We start from the raw sequence: 14,715 nt of genomic DNA, 5'->3' as shown, positions 1-14,715 counted from the left end.
GGGTGGAGAGTGCGTAGATGGGTGGATGGGTGGGTAGATGGGCGAGTTGGTGGGCGGGAGAGTGGGTAGATGGGTGGGTGGGTGAGTTGGTGGGCCGGGAGAGTGGGTGGGTGGAGAGTGGGTAGATGGGTGAGTGGGTGGGCGGGAGAGTGGGTAGATGGGTGGGTGGGTGAGTGGGTAGATGGGTGGGTGGGTGAGTGGCTGTATGGATGAGTGGGTGAGTGAGTGGGTAGATGGGTGGGTGGGTGAGTGGGTAGATGGGCGAGTTGGTGGGCGGGAGAGTGGGTAGATGGGTGAGTAAGTGGGTAGATGGGTGAATGGGTGGGTAGGTGAGTGGGTAGATGGGTGGGTGGGTGGGTGAGTGGGTAGATGGGTGGGTGGGTGGGTGAGTGGGTAGATGGGTGGGTGGGTAGATGGGCGAGTTGGTGGGCGGGAGAGTGGGTAGATGGGTGAGTAAGAGGGTAGATGGGTGAATGGGTGGGTAGGTGAGTGGGTAGATGGGTGGGTGGGTGAGTGGGTAGATGGGTGGGTGGGTGGGTGAGTGGGTAGATGGGTGGGTGGGTGAGTGGGTAGATGGGTGGGTGGGTAGATGGGCGAGTTGGTGGGCGGGAGAGTGGGTAGATGGGTGGGTAAGTGGGTAGATGGGTGAATGGGTGGGTAGGTGAGTGGGTAGATGGGTGAGTGGGTGGGTAGATGGGAGAGTGGGTGGACGAGTGCTCATTATTATTTGTAAATGGTATCGTCATCAGCAATCGTCATCAAAACAGCGGCCATCGTCAGCAACATCGTCACGATCAGACACCTTCACCGCTAGGTTCGTCATCATCATCACCACCACCACCGCAGCTCGTGATGCCATCCCTCGCCATCCTCCTCACCTCGCACTGGCTCACCTACTTGGTTCCCTTCTCACCTGGGCAGTGGGGGGGAGGAGGGGGGGGGGAGTGGCCGGGGACGGTGGATACTGCCACCCGCCCCCTCCCCCAACTAATCCGTGAACCCAAACACCCCCCAGGCCCCGCCCCCCCCTGCCCCGCCCCCCCCCCGCCCCCCAGGTGGAGCGGGTGAACAAATATTGAGTGAGAAGCCGCGGGGGGACAATGGCGGAGCCGTGGGTACCACCGCAGCGCACGGAGCCGGCATTGTGTGTGGGGGAGGGTAGGGGGGTTGGGGGGGGGAGTGTGGGGGTGAGTGGGTGAGAGGGTGAGGGTGGGTGAGTGGGTGGGGGAGGGGAGGTGGGTGGGGGGGGGTGAGTGGGTGGATGGGTGAGTGAGTGAGGGTAGGTGGGTGAGTGAGTGGGAGGGTGGGGGGTGAGAGGGTGAGTGAGTGGGCGAGCGAGCGGTGGTGCAGTGGTTAGCGCTACGCTGCGCTACGGACCCGGCGGCCCGAGTTCGATTCCCACCTACGGCCAACATCGGTGACGAACATGGAAACCAGTCCTGGGCCTCCCCTAGGTCTACTCGGGCTCAAATGAGTACTGTAACTGGTGCGGTGTGTAAACATCCCTGCTGGGGAAACAAAGGCGGCCGGGCGTGGTGTTGCCAACATTGACCCGCTTGGTGCGCCGTGTCGGCCTTCTCTGGCACTCGCTAACATCACTTGCCTCAACAGTCGGTGCAGGCTATACGGGGGAACTTTATCTTCGTGTGCCTGTACGCGTGTGATGATAGCGACGACGATGATGATGGATCTCGATGATGAGTATTGTAACTAGGATGTGGACATGCTATGAAGGAGGACCGTTGGCCGAAACGTCGCCGGTGTTCTTGGGCGCCCGTGGATACGAGATGAGGGTCATGAAGGTGACGGCGGCAACGCTCACAACAACGAGCGGAGCACCGGGTGGCTAAAACGCGGAAAGTTGGCACAGTAGGGGTACCGCTGGTGGTGCATCCAGCGGTCATCTCAGTCAGTCCACCCAGGGCACCTGCTGGGTCTGTCCCGAGACCCCCTCCTGCCAGCGAGCCTTCGACACTTCACGTGATAGTCTCAAAGTGCACCTAGCCTGGCACAGGCGTCGTGGGGACGTCACCGTCACTAAGTCGCGAACGGCGCATTGGTGGAGTTCGACTGCAGAGGCGATACGATGTGTACACAGCCAGAGAGGGCAGCTTCATCTCGACGAGACTGTCAACTAGAAAAGCTCTAAGTTTGTGCGCACGCACGCTGCCTGCTGCCTGCTGCGTTGTAGGGCAAGGCGGTGGATGGGCGGTGGATGGGCGATGTTTATGCCGCAAACCGTTGAGAAAGGACGCGGCCCTGCCATCCTTGACGTTTGTGTTGTACCGCTGGGACCTCGCCTGAGCCCCCCTGGACTCTGCTTGACGCTGCTCATCCTTGGGCACCCCTCAGCCGGAGGGTCTAATCCCACCCAGTGGTTCCGCACCTCCGATGAGCACGGTGTGGCTCCGTGCGGTGCGCACAAAGAGAACTTCAGCATTCACGCGTTCATTTTACCAGGTGGAGGTCCGCTGAGCTACGAAGTCGCTCTTTTTCGGAAGCGACCTGCCCCATCACAAATGATCGCCCCAACCAAGTGTGGACATTCATAGCAGCAACCAAACAACTCCAAACGCGTGGGTGCCCCGTCGATTCTCAATGCGGAGGAGCGGGGGGGGAGGACCGGACGACCGCGGAGAAAAATCCAAGCAGCGACCACCACGGGGGGGGGGGGGGGAGCGAGACGGAGAGAGACGCAGACTCCAACATCCACAGCAGCAGCAGCAGGCGTCGTCACGGTCGGGATCGAACCCACCACCTCCTGTAGACCAGGCGAGGGAGCTAACATCTCCTAGCCAACATGGCGACAAGGGGGTGGGGGTACCGCGGGGGGGGGGGGGGGTCGCGGGGGGGGGGGGGTCGCGGGGCACGGCGGGGAGGGGGTGGGGGGCCGAGCCGGACCCGGGCGGACTGGACTTTACCGCGCCACTTCGCGGCGAGGGAGGCGCGGGGTCGCCCCGGGGGGTGTCGCCCGGGGGGTGTCGCCGAGCCAGGGAACCGACCCGGGCCAGTCGGGCCCAGCGCCCTGTCCGGTTAATGATCCCTGGCAGCTCGTTAATTGGGGGACTCGCGCTGCCAACACGAGGCAAAGTGGCAAAGTGCCCCCACCACCATCCCCCCCCCCATTCCCCATGACCCCCACAGCCCCCCCCCCCCCCTCGCAGCCTCCGAATCCGAGATCCGTGGCGCGTGTGTCTAGCGGGCGATGCTTGTGCAAGTGTCAATCTGCGCTGGTTCGCAACTCCGCTCTTGCTCGTAACTTCTGGCAATGCCAGCGGAGTGTCCCCCGACACTGCTGATGAGACCCCCCCCCCCCGGTCTAACCCCCCCCGCCCCTCCCCCAAATAAATTATGGGATTATCTGACGAAGGCCTAAAAAGTGGAATGTTTGCGCCCACGTGGAGAGATGAACAAAGCCTGGTAGGATAACAAGGCGCAGCCCCTGCAAGTGCACGGTCACGCCACCACTGGAAGGAGTTCCAGGAGGGTATCCTTGGCCTACTCTTCCACAGCTTAGAAGAGGTGGTGATGGGGGAGAGACGTAAACAATGTTAACTATTAAATTAAAGAAGTGACCCACACTTTACCCCACCACACGCCGCCACGTGCTGGTCAGACTAACAGACTGCGCTGGTTGATGAACACAATCCCCGCGGCCGCTGGGTGGACCGAGGCGATAGTGGGGGTAGTGGTGGTGGGGATTCAGGGATCGCCGTCTCGGCTGCCGCGCCGGGAGATGATGGAAGCACCGATCCCTCTCTCTCTCTCTCTCCGGATGGCGAGTCCCAGTGAGTGTGGTGATTCACTATTGCACTGCGGTAGGGTATGAACCCGAATCGTTTTCTGGAAAGGCTAAACGAAAAAAATCGGACATTTTGCCATAATCGACGGGGTTTTTTTGGGACGTTAAAGCTCAAAGTTCCATACAGATAGATTCAACAATCCACTGCGATCGGTATTAGTCGCCAGGCCGACAACGCGTCAAGGAGCTCCAAACCACCATCGCGACAACTCCGGGGGCCATGCTCGCAGCAGCAGCAGCGACGGCGGCGGCTTTTGTCTCAGCCATCGAACAAAGGCGGTGGTCACTGCACATCGCGCGGCGCTATCAGATGCGCTTCTGCGGCCGTCTGGAACGCTCTTCCTGGCACAGCAGGGGGCACAGTTGACGCATCTGCCAGTCAATCCGTGGCACCTGCTGGGTCTGTCCCGTGACATCCTGCCAGCATTGAGAGCCTCCCTCCCCTCGTCAAGGAGCTCGAAACCATCATCACGCCAACTCTGGTGGTCATCCTCGTAGCAGCAGCAGCGGCGCCTTTGTCTCAGCCATGGAACAAAGGCGGCGGTCACCGCATCGTCGCGCGGCGCTTTCAGATGCGCATGTGCGGCCGTCTGGAACGCTCTCTCCTTCCGATATTAGGAAGCCATTGGAGCTATGCCACTTTTACAGCATCATCGTCATCATCTAGATTGACAAACTCGTTGCTCTAGAACCGAGTTTTGTGTCGAGTTTTTTGCCTTTCCTTCAGCCCGCACCTCCGATTAGCTACGTACGGTGTGAAGGAAGTTCAACACTCATACCCTCCTCGAGAGAGGAAATCTCATGTCTACCTGTGTGTCTCTGCTCTGATGTCTCTCTGCCTGTCTCTAATGTCTGCCTGTCTCTACTCTGATGTCTCTCTGCCTGTCTCTAATGTCTGCCTGTCTCTGCTCTGATGTCTCTCTGCCTGTCTCTACTCTGTCTGCCTGTCTCTGCTCTGATGTCCCTCTGCGCGTCTCCGCTCTCATCGCGTGCGGGTTCATCCCCCAGGCGCCACGTCACGTGCCCCCTCCCCCCGTCCCATCGCCTCGCAAGCCGCGTGTGGTCACACGAATGGGTGATAAACGAACGCAATAACGCGACCGTGCTTTCTATTTATGGAGCGCATTAGCTCAAGGCGTGCTCTATAGCGGAGTTTAAAAGCGGTAACAACTAAAACGGAGTTGTTTAGATGGCATGGCGCAGTGCAAGGGTCGAGGAAAGAGTGACCCCAACAGAGGGCACGTGGGGTCACGAGAGGGCGAGGGGAGGGAGGAGGGAGTGGAGGGGCGATGGAGAAGAGGTGGCGGGGCTGAAGGGAGGGCGGATGGAGGTCAGGTGATGTATTTCATCCGTGGATCGCAATGTGCGCCACTCACCCACTCAACGACTCATCCATCCACTCACCCACTTACTCACCCGCTCACTCACCCGCTCACTCACCCGCTCACTCACCCGCTCACTCACCCGCTCACTCACCCGCTCACTCACCCGCTCACTCACCCGCTCACTCACCCGCTCACTCACCCGCTCACTCACCCGCTCACTCACCCGCTCACTCACCCGCTCACTCACCCGCTCACTCACCCGCTCACTCACCCGCTCACTCACCCGCTCACTCACCCGCTCACTCACCCGCTCACTCACCCGCTCACTCACCCTATCACCCGCTACTCACCGCTTACTCACCCGCTTACTCACCCGCTTACTCACCCGCTTACTCACCCGCTTACTCACCCGCTTACTCACCCGCTTACTCACCCGCTTACTCACCCGCTTACTCACCCGCTTACTCACCCGCTTACTCACCCGCTTACTCACCCGCTTACTCACCCGCTTACTCACCCGCTTACTCACCCGCTTACTCACCCGCTTACTCACCCGCTTACTCACCCGCTTACTCACCCGCTTACTCACCCGCTTACTCACCCGCTTACTCACCCGCTTACTCACCCGCTCGTTCACCCACCTGCTCAGAACCTGCAAGCTAAAACGGCCAGAGCGAGGCGGGTGGTCGAGGCGAGTTGAGAGCGGCGAGTTTTTAAAGACGGCGACTCAAACAGCGCGAACGACTCCGAATGTCCGATTAGCAAACAAGGCAAAGAGAGTTGATGTCCCGCGGGGCATGAAGAGGATTGACTAATTAACCAACTCACTCAACGGTTGTTCCAAAGCAAGGCCGTAATTATAATATATATTGGGGGGGGGGGGGGGACACACATCCCCCCCCCAATATTCAAATATGCTCAAAATGTCCCCCCCAATATACTGCTATCAAAAATAATTTAAAAAAAATAATCATTGCTATGCTATGTAAATAAAAACAACAATTTGCTAAACCTTCACCACAATATTTGGACTTGTCTTCATATAACAATGCATAGATTCATGTTTATAGGATTGTGGTTATGGTTGCACTTTATTAATCCCTAATCTCTGCCATTACATACAATGAAACAAGAAAAGGTAAAAAAGAAAAACAGAGCAATGTAATACAATACACTATTAGACATTATTGTAAAGTCCATCCTATGTGTTAGTGAATTTTTTTTATATTTTAGGCAGAAATTAGTTTTAAAATTTAGATGGAAGATTTCATCCCCCCCCCCCCCCCCCCGAATGTGGACTCCGAGCGAGAGAGCGAGCGAGCGGGCGGGTACATAAAGGAAAGCATTAAAAAACGAAATGATGAACGAAGCAAAGTGCCGACTACCCCGAGCATCTTCTTGTTTCCTCTGATCGTAAAAAAGAAGAGGGGAGCGAGGAGAGTCGCCACGGGATTGGGGGTCCCTGCCACGAGGGCGGGGGGCTGACCCCCACTGGGGGGGTTGTCAGGGCAGCAGCCGCTCGACCTGAAGCGCCCGGGCCCACGCACCAAATTACCAAATAATGAAGAGTTCATCACCAGGCGATGGGGTGGGTGGGGGGCACGGGTGTGATTGGAGGGGGAGGTTTGATGGAAGGGGGGCACGGGTGTGATGGGAGGGGGGTGTGTGATGGGGTTGAAGGTGAGGTGAAGGTGAGGAAGGGCGAACATTCATTATTCAACGGCACGAGGCTCCTGTAAAGTTTCCACCACCCCCGAGGCAGCGAAGCCCCCCCCCCGCTCCCCTAGCGGGGGACCCGGTGGGTGGGGGCCCCGGCGAGAGGCGGGGCTCCTTGGGGGGTGGGGGCTTCTTGGGGGGTGGGGGCCCCGCGACGCTGCCCCGCGGGGCACCGCGACGGATGCCGCCTCTCCGTTATGGGCCCGTAATGGCCTCTGAAGCGGAACTGGCTCCGTGTAATGGGGAGAGTAATTGAGGTCGTTGCGGGAGGTGCGCGTGGAGGAATCTGGATGTGGGGGGTGTGAAGGACACTTATTTGGTTGATAATGAGGGCTGTGCAACATGTGGCTACTGACACAAACTAGCGCGCCCACTACTTCACCGTGTTGCGTGGTGGGTGGCTGGGTTGGTAGGTGGGTGGCTGGGTAGGTGGGTGGCTGGGTGGGTGGGTGGGTTGGTAGGTGGGTGGGTGGGTTGGTAGGTGGGTGGGTGGCTGGGTGGGTTGGTAGGTGGGTGGGTGGGTGGGTGGGTGGGTGGGTTGGTAGGTGGGTGGGTGGCTGGGTGGGTTGGTAGGTGGGTGGGTGGGTGGGTTGGTAGGTGGGTGGGTTGGTAGGTGGGTTGGTAGGTGGGTGGGTGGCTGGCTGGGTTGGTAGGTGGGTGGGTGGCTGGGTGGGTGGCTGGGTTGGTAGGTGGGTGGGTGACTGGGTGGGTTGGTAGGTGGGTGGGTGGGTTGGTAGGTGGGTGGGTGGCTGGGTTGGTAGGTGGGTGGGTGGCTGGGTGGGTTGGTAGGTGGGTGGCTGGGTGGGTTGGTAGGCGAGTGGTTGGCTGGGTGGGTTGGTAGGTGGTTGGTGGCTGGATGGGTGGGTTGGTAGGTGGGTGGGTGGGTTGGTAGGTGGGTGGGTGGGTGGCTGGGTGGGTTGGTAGGTGGGTGGCTGGGTGGCTGGGTGGGTTGGTAGGTGGGTGGGTGGGTGGCTGGGTGGGTTGGTAGGTGGGTGGGTGGGTGGCTGGGTGGGTTGGTAGGTGGGTGGCTGGGTGGGTTGGTAGGTGGGTGGGTGGGTGGCTGGGTGGGTTGGTAGGTGGGTGGGTGGGTGGCTGGGTGGGTTGGTAGGTGGGTGGGTTGGTAGGTGGGTGGCTGGGTGGGTTGGTAGGTGGGTGGGTGGGTGGTGGGTGGGTTGGTAGGTGGGTGGCTGGGTGGGGTTGGTAGGCGAGTGGGTGGCTGGGTGGTTGGTAGGTGGGTGGGTGGGTAGGGGGTGGGTGGGTTGGTAGGTGGGTGGGTGGGTGGTGGGTGGGTGGTAGGTGTGGTGGGTGGGTGGGTGGGTGGCTGGGTGGGTTGGTAGGTGGGTGGGTTGGTAGGTGGGTGGCTGGGTGGGTGGGTTGGTAGGTGGCTGGGTGGGTTGGTAGGTGGGTGGCTGGGTGGGTTGGTAGGTGGGTGGGTTGGTAGGGGGTGGGGGTGGGTTGGTAGGTGGGTTGGTAGGTGGGTGGGGGTGGGTTGGTAGGGGGTGGCTGGGTGGGTTGGTAGGTGGGCTGGTAGGTGGGTGGCTGGGTGGGTGGGTTGGTAGGGGGTGGGTGGGGGTAGGTGGGTGGGTAGGGGGTAGGGGGTGGGTGGCTGGGTGGGTTGGTAGGTGGGTGGCTGGGTGGGTGGGTTGGTAGGTGGGTGGGTGGCTGGGTAGGTGGGTGGGTGGGTGGGTAGGTGGGTGGGTAGGTAGGTTGGTAGGTGGGTGGCGGGGTGGGTTGGTAGGTGGGCTGGTAGGTGGGTGGCTGGGTTGGTAGGTGGGTGGGTGGGTGGGTAGGTGGGTGGGTGGCTGATCTCAAGAGCATGTCCCCCAGCACGCTCATTCAAACCCCCCCGTGTGACGCGGGCACAGCCAGTACGCTGCGGGTCTCGGAACAGCGACGACTCTGGAGGGAGGTCGCTGCCGTGGACTCACGCCAGAGGCGTGGATCTCCGGGCGCGGCAGGGTGACGTTGCTTACATCTGCACACCCCCCCCCACCCTTCTGCACCCTCTGCCCCCCCCCCCAGTCCCTGTGATCATGGGCAGCTTAGTGGCGCGCGGTGGGGGGGGGGGGGGTAAAGTGGGCACGTAGCGAGGGTGGGGGGGGGCTGCGTGGGAGCTCCCCTCGTGGAGCCGCTTCCTCCAGCGGTGTCGTTAAGCGAGCAGTTGCAGAGCTGCGCTTTCACCCATGCATTTGAAAACAAGCCCCCCACCCCGCCCCCCGCCTCTGCATAACTCGACCGCGTCCCCCCCCCCCACTCGACCCCGGCTTACACGGCGAGAGTCCAATTAACCACAAATTAAACTAGAAGCGATTTTTCTCTATTTCCCCAGGTAAGGAGCTAATGTCGCTCTTGTCTTCAGACACGGGCCGCCTGGCCACCACGAATGAGAGCTCGGCCAAGTGGCGGGGTCATCGCGTGCACATTTACAGCAGCGGCCAAACACTCGAAACTCCCCGACGTCGACTCTCGATGTTGGAGAGGAAAACCGGAGGACGCGGAGAACAATCCACGCGACCACAGCGAGAGGGCGAGCGAGACACCGCAGACTACACATGCACAGGGACAGCGGCGGCGGCAGCAGGTGTCAGGGTCGGGGTCGAACCCACCGACCTCCTGTACACCGGGCGAGGTAGTTAACATCTCCTAGCCACCCTGTTAATCAGGGCGGCCGCTCCAGCCGTCACCTAACCAGACCGCCGCATTATGTACAATTTTTTTTTTAGTACGGACCTATACCGAGCCGAGCCAGCGTGCACGGCAGGCTGTGTGTGTCACAGACACGCCGTGGTGGGGTCACGGATGAGCAGACGACGCCTGGAAAAGTCTGAGCAACACCTGTGGTGGTGGTGGTGGTGATGGTGGTGGTGGTGGTGATGGTGGTGGTGGTGGATGGTGGAGTCAACAGCGGGTTGTCCTTTGCGTAATTAAACCTTCGTCCGCCCGCCATAGGAATGTGGAACTCCCCCCCCCTCCCCCTGGCTCTGCAGGGCTTGTAAACAGCAGCGCGCCTCCGTGCTCAAGTGAGCGCGGCACATCGCTTTGACTCTCGGTGCGCGTCCGTGACTCACGGATGTTGGCAAGCGCATTAATAATGACTCGTTATTCACCACCACGACGACGACGACGGGTGCACCACGAGTGGCGGCGCTTCGCGTGGCGCTCGCCTCCACTTCGCCCGCTCACAGCCCAGCTCGCTTCACCAAAGATAAAGTCCCACCCCGCCCTGTGTAGCCTTGACAGGCTGTAGGGGCAAGTGCTGCCAGCGAGCCGCGCCGAAGAAGGCCGCCACGGCGCACGAGGGAGTGGTGTGGCCAGCACCACGCCCGGCCGCCTTCGCCTCCCCCAGCGCCGACAACGCTTGCACACCGCACCAGGCGCTCATTTGAGGCCGGGTCGACCTAGGGGGAGGCCCAGGCCGTGAGCTGGAATCGAACTCGGGCTGCCGGCGTTCGTAGCCAAGCTGCGCTAACCGCTGCGCCACCGCTCTCTTCACCACGGACATCCGCAGGACACGCACACAGACACGCACACAGGCAGAGGTCTCCCACGATCTACACAGGAATTTGTTCACAGAGATCACCACCCAGATCCCGAGGAACTCTGCTGCTGTGCAAAGTGGCAAAATGCGGAGGTCCGGAGGAAACACCTCCTCATTCCATAGAGATACACAGCGACTCGGAGATACACAGCGACTCGGAGAGATACACAGAGACAGAGAGAGGCCCATAGACACCAGACTCATAGAGATACAGAGACCCATATACACCACAGACCCATCGAGATACAGAGCCTCAGAGAGAGATGTGGGGGACCCATAGACACCACAGATTTAGAGATAAAGGCCCTTAGACAGACACCACAGAGACTCCTAGAAATACACGGAGACTCAGAGACACACAGAGACACAATAAGATTCAGAGACACAGAGACACAATAAGATTCATAGAGACACACAGAGAGACACAATAAGATTCATAGAGACAGAGACACAATAACATTCATAGAGACACAGAGACACACAATAAGATTAATAGAGACACAGAGACACAATAACATTCATAGAGACACACAGGCAGACATGGAGGTGCATGAAATTGAAGCCACGGGAGTGCGATTGTGACCATGTTACCCAAGCTATGGATCGTTTCGTCGACTCAGAGATAGACAGAGACGCATAGACACCACAGGCTCATCGAGATACATCGAGACCTCGTAGAGACAGAGATACATTAGCATTCGTAGAGACACACAGAGAGATACATTAGCATGCGTAGAGACACACACAGGGCAGACATGGAGATACATCGAGACCTCGTAGAGACAGAGAGATACATTAGCATTCGTAGAGACACACAGAGAGATACATTAGCATGCGTAGAGACACACACAGGGCAGACATGGAAATACATCGAAGACAAGGCACAATCGTGCGAGTGTGGACATGCAACACAAACATTGGAGCGCAGCTCAAAGAGTCCGTCAGACGATACAAGACCCCCACCACACCCCCCCCCCCACCAGACGATACAAGACCCCCCCCCCCCACCACACCCCCCCCCCCCACCAGACGATACAAGACCCCCCCCCACCAGACTCCCCCCCCCCCACCAGACGATACAGACCCCCCCACCACCACACCCCCCCCCCCCCACCAGACGATACAAGACCCCCCCACCACCACACCCCCCCCCCCACCAGACGATACAAGACCCCCCCCCGACCAGACTCCCCCCCCCCCACACCCCCACCACCAGACGATACAAGACCCCCCCCACCAGACCCCCCCCCCACCACACCCCCCCCCTACCAGACGATACAAGACCCCCCCCCACCACACCCCCCCACCAGACGATACAAGACCCCCCCCCCCCCACCAGACTCCCCCCCCACCAGACTCCCCCACCACACCCCCACCACCAGACGATACAAGACCCCCCCCCACCAAACCCCCACCAGACCCCCCCCCCCCACCAGACGATACAAGACCCCCCCACCACACCCCCCACCCCCCTCTCTGTGTCCGTCTACTTGAAGGTAAAGTCACAGGCCCTGCAGAGTCACAAAGGAGGAGAATGAACACGCGGTTTCAACAAAGGGAACAACGTGGGAAACAAAGCGGGGGGGGGGGGGAGTGCGTGCCGGGCACAGATGGGGGGGGGCATGGCATGTGGAGGGGGCGGGGGGGGCGTGTTCCTGAACAAAATGTCTCGCCTGAGAACATTCATTCAGTCGAGTTCTCTCGCTCTCGAAGTCAAGGGTACAGACACGTGATCAACACACTGCTGGATGAATGGCCGTGGCGATCTGGGAGAGCCGGAGCTTTGCCCCATTGCTAATGATGGCGAGAGCAGTGGATTGAGTCTGGCTGATGCTGCTGCTGCTCAACAGAGTGATCATTGAGTTAACACGGAATCTCTGCCGGACGAAGGTTTACCCCCTGGCGCTGTTGTCGGCCACGGGGGATGTTTGGCCATACTTCACCACGCTGGTCACTGCGGTTTGCCGAGCGGGTTGGGAGTGGTGGAGGAAGACGCGGAGGATGGTGGTGTGGTGAACGCAGGCATTGCGAGAGTTATTTGGAATGCCAATTTTTTACCCAGAAAGGCCTCGGAGAATCTGCAGCCCCTTCCCCCCCCTCTTTGTCAGGGTGGGCGCTGCCAAATTAGGGGATGTCTGGGGCCATCAATTTTCAACAAATGAGAGACCTCGTGACGTCACAACGGTACACGTCTCGCATTGGTGACGTCACAACGGTACACGTCCAGCATTGGTGACGTCACAACGGTACACGTCCAGCATTGGTGACGTCAATCTGAACGCGGTTCTGGGCCTCCCCTGCGTCGACTCGGCCTCGAAAAGGACGACCTGGCGAGGTGTAAAACGTCGCCCCCTCGGGAGACAAAGGCGGCCGGGCACGGCACGACCGCACTGCTCTCCCCACCACCGACCCCGCAGCTCACAGGCGCCGACAGTCATCCGCCAGTCCGCCTGGGGGGGGGGGGGCTGTGTATTTGTCTCAATGGCTCGCGGGATTGCGACACGCTGCCGAGGACACGGCAGTGGCACGGGAGTGGCACGGCAGTGAGGCGACAGGGCCGTGAGTGGCACGGCAGTGGCACGGCAGTGGCACGGCAGTGGCACGGCAGTGGGGCGACAGGGCCGTGAGTGGCACGGCAGTGGCACGGCAGTGGCACGGCAGTGAGGCGACAGGGCCGTGAGTGGCGCGGCAGTGGCACGGCAGTGGCACGGCAGTGAGGCGACAGGGCCGTGAGTGGCACGGCAGTGGCACGGCAGTGGCACGGCAGTGAGGCGACAGGGCCGTGAGTGGCACGGCAGTGGCACGGCAGTGGAACGGCAGTGGGGCGACAGGGCCGTGAGTGGCACGGCAGTGGCACGGCAGTGGCACGGCAGTGGCACGGCAGTGGGGCGACAGGGCCGTGAGTGGCACGGCAGTGGCACGGCAGTGGCACGGCAGTGGCACGGCAGTGGGGCGACAGGGCCGTGAGTGGCACGGCAGTGGCACGGCAGTGGCACGGCAGTGGAACGGCAGTGGGGCGACAGGGCCGTGAGTGGCACGGCAGTGGCACGGCAGTGGCACGGCAGTGGCACGGCAGTGGCACGGCAGTGGGGCGACAGGGCCGTGAGTGGCATGGCAGTGGCACGGCAGTGGAACGGCAGTGGGGCGACAGGGCCGTGAGTGGCACGGCAGTGGCACGGCAGTGGAACGGCAGTGGGGCGACAGGGCCGTGAGTGGCACGGCAGTGGCACGGCAGTGGCACGGCAGTGGCACGGCAGTGAGGCGACAGGGCCGTGAGTGGCACGGCAGTGGCACGGCAGTGAGGCGACAGGGCCGTGAGTGGCACGGCAGTGGCACGGGTCATTTAAAACGCCGTCTCATGCCCAAGTCGTGACACCCGTGCAGGGAGGAGGAGGCTGCGGCGCGTGCCCTGCACACGGCTGGAGGTTGACTGCGGCAGGAGGGTGCCTCCTGCCCAGCACGCAACGCCGCGGGCTCGACTTTGCACGGCGAGGGGGGTCCGGGGTGGGTGGAGGGGTGGGTGGCATTTGGCAGCGATTGACCCCCGCGCCCCTCCCCCATCTCCCTCCCTCCCCCCACCACCTCCCCCCCCCCACCACCCTCCCCCGCCTCCCCCCCGCCACCCTCCCCCCACCACCTCCCCCCCCCGCCACCCTCCCCCCGCCCTTGACCGTCCAGTCAACCCTCCCCCCTCGTGCCGCAGGGTCGCCGATTGATCGGAGGTTTCTGGTTCGATTTTCAAAAGTGAATGTTTTTGATCGATCTCGCCGAAGTGCTTGTCGGGTTGTGGTGGTTGTGGGTGTTGTTCGGCACGATGTCCGACGTTTCGCGCCCTACGCGTGCTGGCTGGGTGGATGAAATTCAGTCTCTGGAGAAGGTCGCGGTACAACGAGAAACCCGCGACGACGACAATGATGATGTACAAAGGCAAAGATCCCCCTATAGCCTTCATACACTTTTGGGGGCAAGTGCTGCTAGCGAGTACGGCACGCGAGGGGCTGGGCGGCCAGCACCACGCCCGACCGCCTTTGTTTCCCCAGTGGCGATGTTTACACACCGCACCAGGTACTCGTTTGAGGCCGAGTAGACCTAGGGGAGGCCCATGACTGGTTCAGATAATCGTCACTGGGTGTGTGTACACACACGCAACAACAACCGCCATTTGCCACTAAGTGGCGGTGACGTCACCACGCCGCTTGTGCCAGGCCATGTGCACCTTGAGGCCACGTGAAGTGTCGAACGCCCGCTGGCAGGAGGTCACGGGGCAGACCCAGCAGGTGCCACGGGTCGACTGACTGAGATGACTGAGACGACTGGCTGATGCACCACCTGTG

General features: G+C 60.9%; 1 protein-coding gene across 1 annotated transcript in view; it reads right to left on the bottom strand.

The window, feature by feature from the left end:
- The window catches only part of LOC133355889 (sodium/hydrogen exchanger 3-like), a 55,548-nt gene that overhangs the window by 26,445 nt on the left and 14,388 nt on the right, over positions 1-14,715 (bottom strand). The gene's annotated exons all lie outside the window — the stretch shown is intronic.

This window comes from Lethenteron reissneri, chromosome 52 (genome assembly GCF_015708825.2).
Source record: "Lethenteron reissneri isolate LAM-NWPU_2019-01 chromosome 52, ASM1570882v1, whole genome shotgun sequence".
Taxonomy (NCBI): domain Eukaryota; kingdom Metazoa; phylum Chordata; class Hyperoartia; order Petromyzontiformes; family Petromyzontidae; genus Lethenteron; species Lethenteron reissneri.
This window is presented reverse-complemented; position numbering and strand designations above follow the sequence as displayed.